A 17,208-nucleotide genomic window follows, 5' to 3' on the forward strand; every position below is an offset into this window, starting at 1 on the left:
TCTGTCCCCAGCTCTTTCTGCCTCCTGTGAGTCATCTGGACTTTGGATGTAGCCTCCGGTGGGTTCCTCACGCTCACCGCAATCTCGGGCAAAAGAGCAGCTATCTCAGGCGTTCGGCGGCGCCTCCGTTCAGCCCTGTATTCGGTATGTGCAGCGGGAGAGCTCCAACACACGTCCTCTCACATGCCCTGCTAGGCCACTCCCCTCGCCGCCAGCGTTTTCAGATGGGAATTTTTTTAATAGTTCCGCAACAAGGGCCTTCTGGTACTGCCCCATTTTTGTAGACCTGTCCGCCACAGGAATAAGAGATATAAAGTTCTCCTTGTAGCATGGGTCTAGAAGTGTCACCAACCTGTGATGACTGTCACCCAAAATTTTGAGAACGCAAGGGTCATGGGAAAGGCAGCGTAGCATAACTCAGTCATGCGTGCCAAACTGCTAACAGGCAAGACTTCCCTGTCCTCACCAAGAGGATGAGTGACCATGCTCTCCTCTTCCTCCTCTCTGTCCTCAGGCCATCCACACTGAACTGACGGTATGACAGTTGTGCAGGTAGTACCATCTATAGCGCATGAAACTAGCTCCTGTTCCTTCTCCTCCTCTTCCTTATTGTCACCCAATCCACGTTGGGATGAGATGAGGCTGGGCTGTGTGTAATCACCCTGTATGGTTCCTTGCTCCATCTCATCGTGCTCCGCCTGCAATGCATCCTCTTTGATTGTGAGCAGAGAGCGTTTCAGAAGACAAAGAAGTGGGATGGTGACGCTAATTATGGCAACATCGCCGCTCACCATCTTGGTGGAGTCCTCAAAGTTTTGGAGGATGGTACATATGCCTGACATCCATGTCCACTCCTGAGGTCTTATGTGTGGAGTCTGAACTGAATACCGATGGCCTTGTTGATGCTGGTACTCGACAACTGCCCTCTTCTGCTCACAAATCCTTCCCAACATCTGCAGTGTAGAGTTCCAATGCGTGAGGACATCACACACCATTCTGTGAGTCGGAAGCTGGAAATGCTGTTGAAACACAGCAAGGGCGGCGGAAGCTGTAGGTGACTTTCTAAAATTGGCACACAGGCGTCGTACTTTTAACAAGCAGATCCGGCAGCTCCAAGTAGGATTTGAGAAACCGCTGAACCACGAGGTTAAGCACATGGGCCAGGCATGGTACGTGTGTAAGCTCGCCTCGCCTCAGAGCCACCACCAGGTTCTGGCCATTGTCACACACGACTACGCCTGGCTGTAGGTTCAGCGGTGTGAGCCACAGATCTGCCTGCTCTTTCAGAGCTGTCCATAACTCTTCAGCATTGTGCAGTTTGTCACCTAAGCATATTAGCTTCAGCACAGCCTGTTGCCGCTTGGCCGAGGCAGTGCTTCCAGCTTGTGACTGATGTGGTCACTTCAGAGATGGAGGCTGAACAGGAGGAGGAGGAGGAGGTGCAGGAGCTGTAGACTGTGGGGGCAACCCTGATTGACCTATGGCCTGCAATCCTTGGCGTCAGGAGGACGTGTTCCGTCCCAAGGTCCGACTGGGTCCCGGCTTCCACTATGTTAACCCAGTGTGCCATCAGCGAGATGTACCGTCCCTGCCCACAAGCACTTGTCCATGTGTCCATGGTTAGGAGGACTTTCCCGGTAACTGCGTTGTTGAGGGCTAATGTTTTTGGACACGTGCTTGTGTAATGCGGTGACGGCACACCGGGAGAAATAGTGGCAGCTGGGGACCGAGTACCAAGGAACGGTCGCCACCATTAGGTTGCGGAATGCTTCCGTCTCCACGAGACTAAAAGGCAACATTTCAAGCGCAAGCAGTCGCGAAATATGGGAATTTAGTAGTGTGGCCAGTGTGGCGTTGGCTACGTATTTGCGCTTGCTTTCCAAGGACTGGGGTATGGACATCTGAACGCTGCGCTGGGACAAGGATGTGGATTTGCTTCCTGATGCTGCTACTTGAGAGTGTTCAATGACAGGTGCAGGGCGGGAGGCATCTTTGCATGCACCATGGACAGAGGATTGGCTTGCATGCACAACAGCGGAAGAAGCAGTGGTTTCACCCGCAGACACTGTTCCTGGACCCTGGGGTTCGGCCCACAAAGTCGGGTGCTTTGCTGCCATGTGCCTGATCATGCTGGTGGTGGTCAGGCTGGTCGTTTTGCCACCCCTGCTGATGCTGGCCTGACAGGTGGTGCAAATGGCCTTTTTGGGGTTATTGACAGAGTCTTTAAAAATCAACCAGATTCGGGAAGACCTAACAGTTGTACTGGCAACTTCCTTCGTGTTGGTGTTACGGGGAACGGTTGCCTGCCTTCTGTCTGTGGCCACCACACTGCTTCTTCCTGCCTGTTGGGGTGCTCTGCCTCCCTCCCCCTGTGTGCTGCTGTTCTCGCTCTGCATGTCCTCCTGCCAGGTTGGGTCAGTTACTATATCATCCACCACCTCGTCTTCCACTTCTGCACCCTGGTCCGCCTCCTGACTTTCTGCCAATTGTGTCTCATCATCGTCTACCTCTTGTGACACTTTCCCACCGTCTCCTTCGTGTGACCGTGGCTGCTCAAATATTTGGGCATCGCTACATGCGATCTCCTCTTGCCCCGCTTCAAGTGGACTGGGCGAGAGGCCCGAATCTATAAATGGAAAAGTGAACAGCTCTTCAGAGTGTCCAAGTGTGGGATCAGTTGTCTCTGGGCCCTCAGCATGGTGGGAGGAAGGAGGTTCAGGGTGAGGAATATGCGGTCCAGACTCATGGCTACTGAGACTTGACAGTGTGGAAGACAGGGTGGTGGCTAAGTGACTGGAAGCATTATCTGCTATCCAACCAATAACCTTTTCACACTGCTCTGTGTTCAATAGTGGTGTTCTGCGGTCCCCTATTAATTGGGACAGGAAGGTCGAGCGAGAAGATGTGGGTGTTTGTTGTGGCACCATTTCAGCTTGCCCACGGTCTCGGCCTCTGTATGCACTATCACCATCAAGTCCAGTTCCCCGTCCCTTGCCACGTGCCTTGCCCATTTTAAATGGAGGACAATATCTTCCACGCTCACTACAAATGGCTGAATTTGGAGCGAACTTATATGTGATCCGAGTGACGGACAAACCACAGTTTTAAATAGCTGGCCTGTAGGTAACTATTTTGAACAGCAAACTGGTGTCAATAGCTTCACTGACACACTGAAACAAATGTTTAATGGTGGCCAGAAATGGCAGTATTTTCTGAAAACGTATATGTGATCCGTATGATGGAGAAAACACAGTTTTAAATAGCTGGATTTTTAGCGCTGTAATATGGAAAGGACCTGGCTGTATTCTGCAGTGCCAACAAGCAAATGGCTCAGAGAAAGGGTGTTCTTTGGATTGCTTTTTAAGCAAATAATGAGGATTAAGATCCAAAAAAAATTATTCCTGGGCCTATTTCTAGAAATATCTAACAGCAGCAGCAGTAGCAGACAAAACTGGAATGGAGCCTCTTGTGCTATATGCACTGCAGTCTGCTATATACACTGCCTGCCTGATATCTCTGCAGATGGATTAGTCCTCAGAAGGACTGTTTGTTTAGATGGATATGTGTCTTTAATATAGTTTGGTATACCTACACTAACTAGAAACAAGCAACTCTCAACCAAGCTCAGCAGCACCTCTTCCTACAATGTCTGATTCCGGAGTGGATGTGACGCGCACGGCGGCACCAGGTCTGATATAGACCTGATGACGCTGTGCGACCAACCAATCACTGTAATGCCACAACCAACATGGCTGCGGCATTACAGTGAGTGGCAGACAATCCCTGCATGTTCATTGGCTCTGTAAAGAGAGCCAAACATGCAGGGACGAGGACCCGAGCTCCCGCCAAGCAACTCCGGAAATAGCGAGCACCGAGCATCTCGAGCAGTGAGATGCTCGGGCGAGCACCGAGCAGTAGCAAGCATGCTCGCTCATCACTAGTCACGAACACTAAACGTACCTCCAGACTTGGTTGCCAGCGCTTCGAACTCTTCTTAAGTTGGAGGAAACTCGTCAAAACTATCGCAAGGTTAGTGCACATCGCGAGATGTTATCCTAAATCACATGGAGACAAAGATTGTCACAGTTGGCATGTCTGCACTAAACTGCTCTCTGCTGTGAGTCTCTTCTAATAAGTTATATCCAGCAGAGCGAATTTAATACCGAATGGGAGTGCTTGCACCACAAACAGCAGATTCCTCTGAAAAATCCTATTGCCAATTTGAATCCAGTTATGGACAGCTTTGGTTTGCTAAGGTTCAGTGGTCGATTAAATCAAGCCGAGTTAGGAGTTTCAGAGCAAAATACCCTCATCATCCCCAGTAAACATCACATCACCGACTTACTGATCCGATATTTTCATGAAAAGACTGAACACCAAGGCAGGCAAATCACCGAGGCCAAGCTAAGGTCAGCAGGACTTTGGATTATAGGCATGAAAAAAGTATAGCAAGGTTACTGCATCACTGTGTGCAGTGTCGGAAAACAAGGGGAAAACAGGTACATCATCTGATGGCCGACCTACCTGCAGACAGACTGAGTACCGAGCCACCTTTCACCTACGTGGACCTAGATGTCTTTGGGCCATTGATGGTGTCTGCGCGTACGACTTGCGGCAGTCATGCGAACAACAAACATTGGGCCATACTATTCACCTGCATGAGTGTCCGTGCTGTTCACATAGATAGAATACATGGACACATCCAGCCTGATCAACGCTTTAAGACAGTTCCTAGTGATCAGAGGACCGGTGAAACAGTTGAGGTCCGACCATGGAAGCAATTTCATTGGTGCATGTCGAGAGCTGGATATTAACATTAAACCAATTCAAAATCAATTGGCAGAAATGGGGTGCACCTGGATTTTCAATCCTCCGCATAGTTCCCACATGGGAAGTCCCTGGGAAAAGATGATCGGGATCTCACGCAGTATCTTGAATTCTATGCTTATGGACGTAAACTCTTCAAGACTCACGCACGAGACCTTGGTTACTCTTCTGGCCAAAGTTTCCACCATAAGTAATTTAAGACCCCTTGTCCCAGTATCAATGGATTCCGAAATGCCAACTATTCTTAATCCAGCTACTCTCCTTACCCAAAAGATCAGGAATCCACTAACAGTCAGCGGAGAGTTTACTCACGCAAACATCTACCAGAAACAGTGGAAACGTGTATAGTGCTTTGCGGATTACTTCTGGTACCGGTGGCGAAAGGAATTTCTCGTGGTTCTCCAAGGAAGAAGAAAATGGCAACACAGTAAACTAAACTTGAAAGAAGGAGACATTGTGTTGATGAAGGAACAACAAACCGAAAGGATTGACTGGCCTATGGGAATGGTTACAAAGCCTCTTCCTAGTAAAGACGGTAAGGTCCGGAAGGTGGAGCTGAGAATCCTTGGAAAAGGTGAGCCTAAGACATCTGCGAGGCCCATTAACGAACTTGTTCTGATACTGCCAATCGAGAATGTCCCGGTAGGATGAATAGCACCGGATCCTGCTTTGAAGATCTTCCCTATTCCAAGAATGGAAAATTTGAGACAATATTGTTAAGTGTCGTCGTCACATGCTAACATGCCTCTATTGTTACAGGTTTTTGGACTGTCTTTTCAAAGGACATTAGTTCTATAGTGAAATCCATTACGAAATTTTAGACGGGGAGTGTGCTGTCCCCCAGATATAATTTCTATTCAGCAGTTCAGTTTGTATAATTGATAGTATAAGTTTGCATTGCTTGACTTTAGCTAGTTGCATTATTATTGTTAGTCATATTGCTATGCTGCCACCTGCTGGCCAATATGTGTTACTTATTGTAGCTGTAATTTTAATTATTCATAATGGGTGTGTTTTCACTGCAGTTCATGGGTCACTTCCTCTCAGCAGCCATCTTTTTTTTTCCTTTACTCATGCTGTGAGAAAGACACACACTTACTGGCTTGTGAAAGCATCAATTACTGACCACCAAAACACACATCAAACTGTGTCAACGACTTCAGAGAAAGTTACTACATTGTACCCACAAGTATAGTGCTGTATCCGGGCTCTAATAAACCAAGATTTGGATTGAAACAACGCCGTGGTTTACATTCAAGTCTACAGCCACTGAGCATAGATGTAATGGTCCTGTCTGCTTCACTTCAAGGATACAAAGGTAGGAACTCTCACAGCCCCTTATCACCCAGGCACACCTTTATTCTCCTTATGTGGAGACAGAACATAAACAGCCATCATGGTGTGTGGCTATAGAGTAATTAGGGGGCACAGTGTAATTGGACTAAGTTTAATCAGAGGGCATGTAGTGTGTGGCACAGTTAAATCAGGCAGCACAGTTTAATGAGGGGCACAGTATGGGATCCAGTGTAATCCAAGGGCATAGATGATGGGGTTATTATATTTAGTGTCACAGTTTAGGGAATGTGCTACAACTACAAGAAGTTGACGACAAATGGGATTTATGCACTTCAAGGCCATGTTCATATGTTCAGAATTTTGCTCAGTATTCTACCTCAGTATTTGTAAGACAAAACCAGGAGTGGAACAGTCGGAGGAAAAGTATAATAGAAACAAGTCCCCACTTCTGTATTTATCACCCACTCCTGGTTTTGGCTTACAAGTACTGATGTAAAATACTGACCAAATACTGAATGTTTGAACACGGCCTAAAGAGGAGTCCAGACCAGGTGAAGTTGCCATGTTTTGACTAGATAGAGAACAAAAGGAGCGAAAACGACAATCAAAGACAACAATACATATAAATAACTGAATGTCTTTGTTCATTCTGCCAGTGATTTTGTCCAATCAGCTCTGTAGTCACTTATATGTTCTATGATGGGTGGTAGTCTTATTTAAAAAACAAAAACTCTCAACATATTATGGCCATTGTTAAAGGTGTACTTAGAAGTGTAGTTTCACATAGTATAGCAAGAGGTTAAAATTAATTTACATTCCACATTATTGTGTATCTGAAATATTGCATTTAAATTTATTTAGTTCCCTTGTGTAGTGGTGAGTGATTTCTGGTTGGGTACCATATTTTTCGGACTATAAGACGCACCGGAGCATAAAACGCACCTAGGTTTCACAGGAGGAAAACAGGAAAAAAATGTAAGCAAAAAATGTGGTCATGACTCATTGTTATGGGGGTGAGGTCTGCTGCTGACACTGTTATAGGGGTAATGTCCCTGAATTCTGTACTAATGGCCCCATCCTGGTATATATGGCCCCCATCCTAATCTTTGTATGCATGGTCCCCTAATCCCCATCCTGGTATGCATGGCACCCCTCATCCCCATTCTGGTATGCATGGCACCCCTCATCCCCATTCTGGTACGCATGGTCCTCAATCCCCATCCTGGTATGCATAGCCCCCATCACCATCCTGGTATATATATGCCCCCCCCATCCCCATCCTGGTATATATATGGCCCCCCATCCCCATCTTGGTATCTATGGCCCCCTCATCCCCATCCTGGTATATATGGCCCCCTCATCCCCATCCTGGTATCCATGGTCCCCTCATCCCCATCCTGGTATATATGGTCCCTTCTTCCTCATCCTAGTATGCATGGCCCTCCATCCTCATTCTGGTTAGCATTGCCCCCAGTCCCCATCCTAGTATCCATGCCCCTCTCCATCCTGGTATCCATTGACCCCCATCCCCGTCCTGGTATGCATGGCCCTCCATCACTGCACACATGAAAAAAATAAACAATTCTACCCACCTTCCTTTCCTCTGCTCCAGGGCTGCGTCCTGTTCCACCAGCAGCTGCTCTCAGCATGTGAGCAGCGCATGACGTCCCTGCCATGCGCCCTCACACTCTGATATAAGCTGCCGGGATATTCACTCCTCTCCACGCCGGGACTATGGGAGTGGAGAGGAGTGAATATTCATTTTCTTTAATAGTGCACTCCCATGGGCGTGGAGAGGAGTGAATATTCATTCACTTTAGTAGCGGGCACAGAGTGATAGCTGCAGCAGACGGCTATGGTTACTGCCTGTGCCCTGCTCCTCTGCCGCCACCGCCCACCCCACCCCACCATCCACAACCGAAATGTATTATCCAGACTATAAGACGCACTCCCCACTTTCCTCAAATTTTGGAAGAAAAAAGTGTGCCTTATAGTCTGAAAAATAAGGAGAAAATAGTAATCCTGGAGGTGCTCCCATGTGGATATATGGAGATCACTGTACTGAAATCTGTTTAAATCCATAGGTATGTGTTAGTGCTTGTTTTTTTTTTTTTATAAAAAACTTTTTTTTTTAAAAAAAATAATCTACTGGGATTTGTGGTACTAGCACATACCCACGGATTTAATCAAGTTTCACACTCTGATATCAGCTGCCGGGATATTCACTCCTCTCCACGCCGGGACTATGGGAGTGGAGAGGAGTGAATTATTCATTTTCTTTAATAGTGCACTCTCATGGGCGTGGAGAGGAGTGAATATTCATTCACTTTAGTAGCGGGCACAGAGTGATAGCTGCAGCAGACAGCTACGGTTACTGCCTGTGCCCTGCTCCTCTGCCGCCCACCCCACCCCACCATCCACAGCCGAAATGTATTATCCAGACTATAAGACGCACTCCCCACTTTCCTCAAATTTTGTAAGAAAAAAGTGTGCCTTATAGTCTGAAAAATAAGGAGAAAATAGTAATCCTGGAGGCGCTCCCATGTGGATATATGGAGATCCCTGTACTGAAATCTGATTAAATTCATAGGTATGTGTTAGTGCTTGTTTTTTTCTTTATAAAAAACTTTTTTTTTTAAAAATCGACTGGGATTTGTGGTACTAGCACATACCCACGGATTTAATCAAGTTTCAGTACGGGGATCTCCATATATCCACATGGGAGCGCCTCCAGGATTACTATTTTCTCCTTACACGTGGAGTCCATTGTCGGGCAAGAGCAAGGGAATTACCACGGTTCCTGGATGAGCTGCATACCATCATTATACCAGAGTTGGGCCTTGTCTAGCACAACCAGCTCAGGTGAGCATATACTGTACATGTTTTATTTTTTTCCTACATTTGAATCTATTTATTGCGCTCAGGTAGCCCTCCCTTTCTGTCCCAGTCTTTTTCCTGCCCAGAGTCCGAAAAATAAGGTACTCTTGTTACCTGACTCTACATCGTCCATGTCACCAGACGTCAGCTATCCTACGACAGCAGTCTGGGAAGGGCTCTATAAAGCCCACCTCCATTTCGAAAGTGGGTGGAAAGTATCCCGGCCCATAAGAACTTGCCTAACAGTGGTGGCTTGTGTAAGTGCATATATGACTGAGCTTCTGCTGGTCTGATGCGACTCGCTACAGAGTAGTTATTCCTGCGCATAACATAATCAGCAGCCTGTAAAGAAATAAAAAATGGACCGGTCAAGCAGCTTTCTAACCAATTGCATGGTCTCTTGGGAATGGTCCAAGATCTGGCCAATACCGCATAGTCAGAGAGCTGCTCACGGGTTTCCCACGGCGCAGCAGTTTCCTGATTCTATTTCTACCATAAGGAGGATCCCTGTAGAACCTAAGGTTCCCCTTCCTGATTTTATTGCACTGATCGGAAGCAATTCACTTATTTTTAAGGAGAATTGTAAACTCTGTTTTGAACTCTGTCCAATGTCCTCTGGGGACGAAAAAACTCAGGTTGGCCTCTTAATTATTCTCCTCAGAGGGGACCCTCAGTCATGGGCCTTTTCATTACCACCAGACTCACTCACTCGTTCATTGGTTAATTAATTTTTTGAGGCCATGCAGATATATGATGAACCAGATGGTGCAGCTTTAGCGGAGTCTAACCTCAGGGCTCTATATCCCAGGGAGACCTCACTGCGAAGGATTATTGCTCCCAATTTCAAAGATGGTCTATAGAAACGGGGTGGAATGATGCCTCTCTCCGCAGTACATTCCTGACTGGTTAGAATGATTAGGTTAAGGATATGCTGGTCCATAACCCTCCCGCAAGGTCTCTTGATGCCGCCATGACTTTAGCGGTCCGTCTGGACAGAAAAAGATGAGAACTGCTTAGGGAAAAATTATCCTCTGGACGGGACGTACCCTCTCGCTCTGTATACCAAGAGGTCATCAGTGAACTTATGCAGATTAGTGGAGTGGGTACCTCTCCAAAGTTGAAACAACAAAGATGGAGTCAGCATCAATGTCTTCTCTGTAGCTCCCCACACCACCTGGTCCCCCTAGATATGAAAAAAATACCTTTGCCAATTGTTGTTTACTTTTCTGATAAAAATCTTGAGGATAATGCTTTTGTGGATTGTGGGGCTGAGATACGTTTTTTGGATGCCACTGTAGCTAAGAAACTGCGTGTTCCCCCTAATCTCCTTGAATGCTTATATGAAGCTATCATCCATGGATGATTCTCCTCTTAATCGGATTGTTGGGGTCTGTACTGTGGAGCCTGTGTATTCCACTTATATTCACAGGGAGGAGGTATCATTTTTCATCCTACAGGACCTCTCTGTTGCAGTGGCTTTGGGTCTTCCGTGTCTTCACAATCCTATTATTGACTGGGATGGGATATTGTCAGCTGGTCATCTAGATGTATGCGCATGCCATCCCGGGTGGTGGGCTCCGCCTTGTGGGTTCCTTGGCTGAATTTCCACATGTGTTTTCTGAGGAGGCCATACGGAAGCTGCTGCCACATAGAACTTATGATTGCTCCATCCAACTTAATAATGTGATGAAATTGCCTAAAGGTCACATTTTTAATTTGTCAGAACCTGAGAGACTCTCCATGAGAGATTATATTAATGAGAATTTCGCTAATGGGTTTATTCCACTTCCAAATCCACTGTGGGGGTTTTTTTTCATTTCCAAAAAGGATGGGGATTTGCGACCTTATATTGATTATCGGGAGCTTAGTCGTATTACTGTACGTAACCAGTACCTTCTTCAAATCATTCTTGATCTCTTTAACCCACTTATTGGAGCTAATTGGTTCACCAAGCTGGATCTCAGGGGAGCCTATAACCTTGTCCACATCAAAAGGGGAGATGAGTGGAAAACGGCCTTCAATACCCTGGAAGGCCACTATGAATATCGTGTCATGCTCATTGGGCTTTTTAATGCCCCAGCTGTATTTCAGGCACTGGTCAATGATGTTTTTCTGGACCTCCTAGGTATCTGTGTCATCGTTTACATTGATGATATCTACATCTTTTCCAAGGACCTTGCAACACATAGGACCCATTTGCGTACCGTTCTGAAAAGATTAGAGGATCATCACTTGTATGTCAAACTAGAGAAATGTGTATTTGAAGTGTAGGAGTTGGGGTTCCTGGGAGTTATCATCTCCCCCAGGGGGTTTAAGATTAACCCTGTGAAAGTAAAAGCAGTGCTTAATTGGTCCCAACCATGCAATCCCAAAGCTTTACAGTGTTTCTTGGTTTTTGATAATTACTACAGGAGGTTTATCAGGGGGTTCTCCAAGGTGGTGAAACCCCATACAGATCTTACTCATAAAGGGGCAGAAGTCTCTAACTGGGATTCTGCTGTTAAGGCATTTAACACTCTCAAGAAAGCCTTTTCCTCTGTTCCCGTTCTGGCTCAGCCAGATGCTAAAAGGGCTGTAGTGGTGGAGGTGGACACCTCTAAGGTAGGGGTGGGGGAAGTGCTTTTGCAGGGATCCCATACCCTAACTAGTTTGAGGCTATGCACCTTTTTTCTCGCTTAAATTTTCTTCCCCAGTGCTGATCTATGACGTCGACAACCCGAGAACCCGCCATTAAGTTAGCTTTGGAGGAGTGGAGACATTTCCTTGAGGGGGCTAAACATCCGTTTACTGTACTTACAGATGATAAGAACGTGATTTATTTAGAAAGCTACAAGAGATTAAATTCTAGACAGGCAGAATGTGCCTTCTTCTTTACCAGATTTCATTTTTCTATTTCTTTCCTTCCTGGGAACAAGAATGTACGGACGGATATTCTCTCTAGGAGTCTTTATCCCACCCAGTCTGAGGTCATTGAACCTGAAATCGTTCTTCCCAAGGAGGTTGTGGTGTCCTCAGTCACTGTGGCATAGGTGGTTGTTAAGGCACAGGGATTAGCTCCTTCTTGTATGCTCCATGACTAGTTGTTTGTTCCTGTACACCTGAGGTTGGGGTTGCTCAGGGAGAGCCATAACTATCACTGCTGGTCACCAGGGCAAGGATGTAGAAGCCTATGTTAGGGCATGTGAAATTTGCGCCAGAAACAAAGCCCCTCGCACCTGCCTGGCAGGGAAACTCTTGCCTCTGCCTATCCCTGTACGTCCTTGAATGAATATTGTCTCCAAACGAGTCTCCCAATTTATTTCCAGGTTTTGGAGAGCTTTCTGTATGCGCCTCGGAATGGAGCTGTCATTTTCATCTGCACACCACCCTCAGACTAATGGGCAGACTAAGCGAACCAACCACTGTTTGGAGTCATATTTAAGGTCTTTTGGATCCCATAACCAGTGAGAATGTGGGGCTTACCTGGCCTTGGCTGAATTCGCTTTAAACAATAGGCACCATGAGGCCCTTGGTACGTGCCCTTTATTTTGTAAATTTAGGTTTCCATCATAGGTCCCCATGCTTTGAGGGGGTGTGAGCCGTCAGTCTCTGATACACTACACCATCTCAGGAAGGGCTGGGTGGAGGCTTGGCGGTATCTTAGAAAATCAGAGGAGAGCATGAAGAGGCAGGCCGATAAACACTGTCAACAAGGGCTCGAACTCAGGGTTGCGGATAGGGTTTGGGTATCGATGAAGAACCTTAAGGTGCCTTCCCACAAGCTGGCACCCAGATTTATCAGACTTTTCCCCCATTACTGAAATAACCAATGACGTGACCTTTAGGGTCGATCTTCCTACCGCCATACATATTCCCAATGTGTTTCATAGGGAGTTGCTTAAGAAGGAAGTAATTCTGTTGGTGACTCAGGACCCTCCTTGTCCTATTGTGGTAGACAACGCCAAAGAGTATGAGGTGGAGAGTATTGAGGACTCTGGGAAGATTCAGAATTCTGTCTAATATTTAATTCACTGGAAGGGGTACGGTCTAGAGCAGGGGTCTCAAACTCGCGGCCCGCGGGCCAACTGCGGCCCGCGGGACAATATTTTGCGGCCCCCCGCCTGGAAAAGCACTTAGCCACCTTAGTCCCCTTCCCTCCGGTACTTGAAGAAGATGAAGTCGCCGCTCTGAACGCACTTGGTGCAGGTCAGCCTCCGGCGGCGTTACACAGCGGGCAGCGCTCCACCGCCAAGTACAGTACCTCGGCGTCTCACCAGGGGGAGTAAGTGGCGGTGGAGCGCTGCCCGCTGTGTAACACCGCCGGAGGCTGACCTGCACCAAGTGCGTTCAGAGCGGCGACTTCATCTTCTTCGATGGGAGGGACACGGAGAGGCAAGTACCGGGGGGGGGGGGTAGGAGCTTGGGACCCCTCGGTGCACAGGGCGCGTTCATAGAGAAGACACGTCTCCCAGCTCGGGGCTTCCCTTGCGCTGGGAGACGCCATGACAGCAGCTTCTTCTTTTGTTTTCAATCTAGTGCAGGCTTGGAAGAAAAAAAAAGTGGGGCGTGGAGAGCGTGACTGACAGGCTCTCCAGCCTGTCAGTCACGCTCTCCACGCCCCACTTTTTTTCTTCTTCTTCCCAGTCAGGCGACAGGACGTTCTGCCATTGGAGGCCCTGCATGGGAGGAGGAGACGCAGGGGTTTCTCAATGGGCGTCTCCTTCTCCCTGGCTGTGTTGTGATCCAATCACATCAAAGAGTGTCACAGACAAGGAGTTTTTTTCTTCCTGGCTGTGACTCTCACTGTGATTGGATTGAGGCACATGGAGAAGGAGACGCCCATTGAGAAACCCCGGCGTCTCTTCCTCCTTGATGCTCAGTATTAGCATACAGGGCAAGAAATATACAGGGGGGCACAGCAGAGTGGAGGAGTGCTATTTTTATAAACCAGACCAGGTGCGTGCCCACCCTAAAGGTATTTGGCTACTCCTGTGAGTAAAAATCAGGTCCTCTTTAATGTTGCCGAAGGTCATGCTAGGCAGCTAGGGGGACTGGGAAACTCTATTTCCGCTCATCCAGAGCACCTTGTGCTGAAGTGGGTATCTCAAGGCACCATAGGCCTAAGTTTTTGCTACGCAGCCCCAAATATGTCTTGCTCAAAGCCTGCAGTGAAGAGAAAGGTTGATGATGAGCACAGACAATTTCAGGAAAAGTGGGAAAAGCAATATTTCTTTATTGAGCACAAGGGCATCCCAACTTGTCTTATTTGCACAGAGAAAGTTGCAGTGCCCAAAGAATACAATTTGAAGCGTCATTACACAACTAGACATGCTGAGGAGTATGCAAAGTACCAGGAAGATGAGAGAGCCAACCAGGTTGCTAAACTTAAGACATGTCTGCTGAGGCAACAAGATTTCTTTAAGAAAGCAACCAAAGAGAATGATGCAGCAGTCGAAGCCAGCTACGTAGTTAGTATGATGATTGCTAAAGCAGGAAAGTCATTTAAAGAAGGGGAATTTATAAAAAAGTGCATGTTACAGGCTGCAAGTATTATCTCTCCAGAAAAGAAAGGTCAGTTTAGCAACGTCAGCCTTTCTTCCAACACCGTGGCAGAGCGCATTTCTGACCTTTCAAGTGACATTTATGATCAACTGTGTGAGAAAATAAAATGTTTCAGTGTATACTCAGTCGCTCTTGATGAGACCACAGACATCACCGACACTGCCCAGCTTGCAATCTATGTCCGGGGTGTTGATGACAATTTTGAAGTCACAGAGGAGTTGCTCTCACTAGTTCCAATGCATGGCCAGACCACCGCCCAAGAGATATTTCACCAGCTGTGTGATGCTTTTCAGAATGCTGGTTTGCCTTGGAGGAAGTTTGTCGGAATAACAACTGATGGAGCGCCATCAATGATCGGGAGGAAAAAAGGACTGGTGGCACTTGTTAATAAAAAAAAGGAAGAGGAAGGTTTAGAGGAGGTCATTGCTCTGCACTGCATTATCCATCAGCAGGCCCTTTGCAGCAAATGCCTGAAGTTTGACAACGTGATGTCTTTCGTTGTGAAATGCATCAACCAAATCAGATCCAGGGGCTTAAAACACAGAATGTTTCGTGCTTTTTTAGAGGAAATAGAGTCAGAATATGGGGATGTGCTCTACTTTACCGAGGTGCGTTGGCTCAGCAGGGGAAACGTATTGAAGAGATTTTTTGAGTTGAGAGCGGAAGTGAAAGCTTTTATGGAGAAAGATGGGGCTTCTGTTCCTTTGCTAAGTGATCCAAAATGGCTCATGGACTTAGCTTTTTTGGTTGATATCGCACATGAGCTTAATGTACTGAATAAGAGGTTACAAGGCCAGGGGCAACTTGTCAGTGCTGCCTATGACAGCGTGAGAGCGTTCTCTACAAAACTTATATTGTGGAAAGACCAGCTTTCTCAAACAAACCTTTGCCATTTCCCAGCATGCAAGTCACTCATTGATTCAGGCACACTATTCAGTCATGAGGAGTATGTGGATGTCATTTTGAGGCTACAGGAGGAATTTGATCATAGATTTGCAGACTTCAAGAGACACAGAGCCACATTTCAAATTTTTGCAGACCCCTTCTCCTTTGATGTGCAAGATGCCCCTCCAGTGTTTCAAATAGAGCTCATTGACTTGCAGTGTAACTCTGAACTCAAAGCCAAGTTTAGGGATGTGAGTGGAAAAGCAGACAAACTTGGGCAATTTTTAAGAGAATTGCCCCCCAGCTTCCCTGAGCTTTCCCGAATGTTCAAGCAGACCATGTGTCTATTTGGGAGCACATACTTGTGCGAAAAGCTCTTCTCTACCTTGAACTTCAATAAGTCAAAGTACAGGTCTAGAATTACTGATGCTCATCTTCAAGCTGTGCTGAGGGTCTCAACTGCTTCCTCACTTACGCCAAATGTGGCTCGGCTATGCAAGAGTAAGCGCTGTCAGATCTCTAGCAGCAAGAAGTAGGCAGATAAAGCCATGTTCAAACAGTTTATGTCCATTCATGTTCTAAAAGTTAAATGTTAAAGAACTGTTAATAAAGACATTTGAATCTGAATAATGATATTTTGTAAGCGCATTTTTTGTGGAAAACTTGATGCGGCCCAGCCTTACCCAGAATCTACCTCCAGCGGCCCCCAGGTAAATTGAGTTTGAGACCCCTGGTCTAGAGAGAGGTCCTAGGTCCTGAGGAACAGAATTCATGTCGATCGCCTTATCACTGAATTCCATAAGAGGTGGGTTGTGAGAGTCCGGAGGTCTCTCTTAGACAGGGGCGTACTGTTAGAAATAGCTGCCGTGGAAAGTATCATCCTTCTTCAGTTTTCAGACTGCACCGTCGGTCTGTCCGCACTGGGTTCGACTACATATTGTGGTGCCTCTTGTGTGTGTAAGTGGCGAGTGATGTGGGAACACGGGACGTCATGCTTGCCACTTGTTTTGCGGCCCGGGATATATGGGATGCTGTGTCTCTCGGTTGCCAAACAATGCAGGACTCTCTGGACATGATTCAGAGGAATGCATCACCTGATTGTTATCTTTAGATTTGGGCTGGCTATTTAAGGCCTGCTCCTAATCCAGTACAGTGTGATTCATTAAGTTACCTTGTGTAATGGAATGGTGAGTGCTTCCTGGTTGGGCTCTGTTTGCTTCTCATCTGTTGCTAATGGTCTTTACTGGTTCTTCTTCATTAGCTACTGCCTCTGGGTTTTCCCTTGGTTTTCAATTGGGTTTTATGCTGCTAGCTTTGGATTTACTCTTGTTACCTGACTCTACATCGTCCACATCACCAGACTCCAGCTATCCTGCGACAGCAGTCTGGGAAGGGCTCTGTAGCGCCCACCCTCCCTTTCAGGAGTGGGTGAAGAGTATCCAGCCCTTAAAGACTTGCCTAGCAGTGGTGGCTTGTGTAAAGTGTGTCTGTGACTGCGCTTTTGCAGTTCTGATGCGAGTCGCTACGGAGTAGCTATTCCTGCACATAACACTGAGCCCATGCTGTAATGTCTGTATACTCTTTTGATTCCTCCCCCTGCCCAGAAACTGTGGTATGATCAGACCATGTTCCTGCACGTTGAGACACAGCCATCACAGAGTACCCAGCAGGGGCACATTTATATGATTATCTCAACCCAGGAACATTTTTTTAAACAGATTACACATCCAACAAAGATCTATTGATTTAAATGTTGATTAAAATTGTTCATGGGGAAACCGC

The 17,208-nt window shown here is 46.8% G+C and overlaps 1 protein-coding gene and 1 long non-coding RNA gene across 3 annotated transcripts in view; one reads left to right on the forward strand and one right to left on the reverse strand.

Annotated features, from left to right (window-relative positions):
- Positions 1-17,208, reverse strand: part of COL15A1 (collagen type XV alpha 1 chain) — a 904,466-nt gene that overhangs the window by 395,524 nt on the left and 491,734 nt on the right. The gene's annotated exons all lie outside the window — the stretch shown is intronic.
- LOC141265402 (uncharacterized) overlaps positions 5,896-17,208 on the forward strand; it is a 112,649-nt gene continuing 101,336 nt past the window's right edge. Inside the window, exon 1 of the long non-coding RNA XR_012320089.1 lies at positions 5,896-6,145. This is a non-coding gene — a long non-coding RNA (uncharacterized lncRNA). The remainder of the gene's footprint in view (positions 6,146-17,208) is intronic.

The sequence above is a fragment of the Phyllobates terribilis genome, unplaced genomic scaffold (assembly GCF_046119375.1).
Source record: "Phyllobates terribilis strain yellow unplaced genomic scaffold, ASM4611937v1 Scaffold_4__5_contigs__length_816908805, whole genome shotgun sequence".
In the NCBI taxonomy this organism is placed as follows: domain Eukaryota; kingdom Metazoa; phylum Chordata; class Amphibia; order Anura; family Dendrobatidae; genus Phyllobates; species Phyllobates terribilis.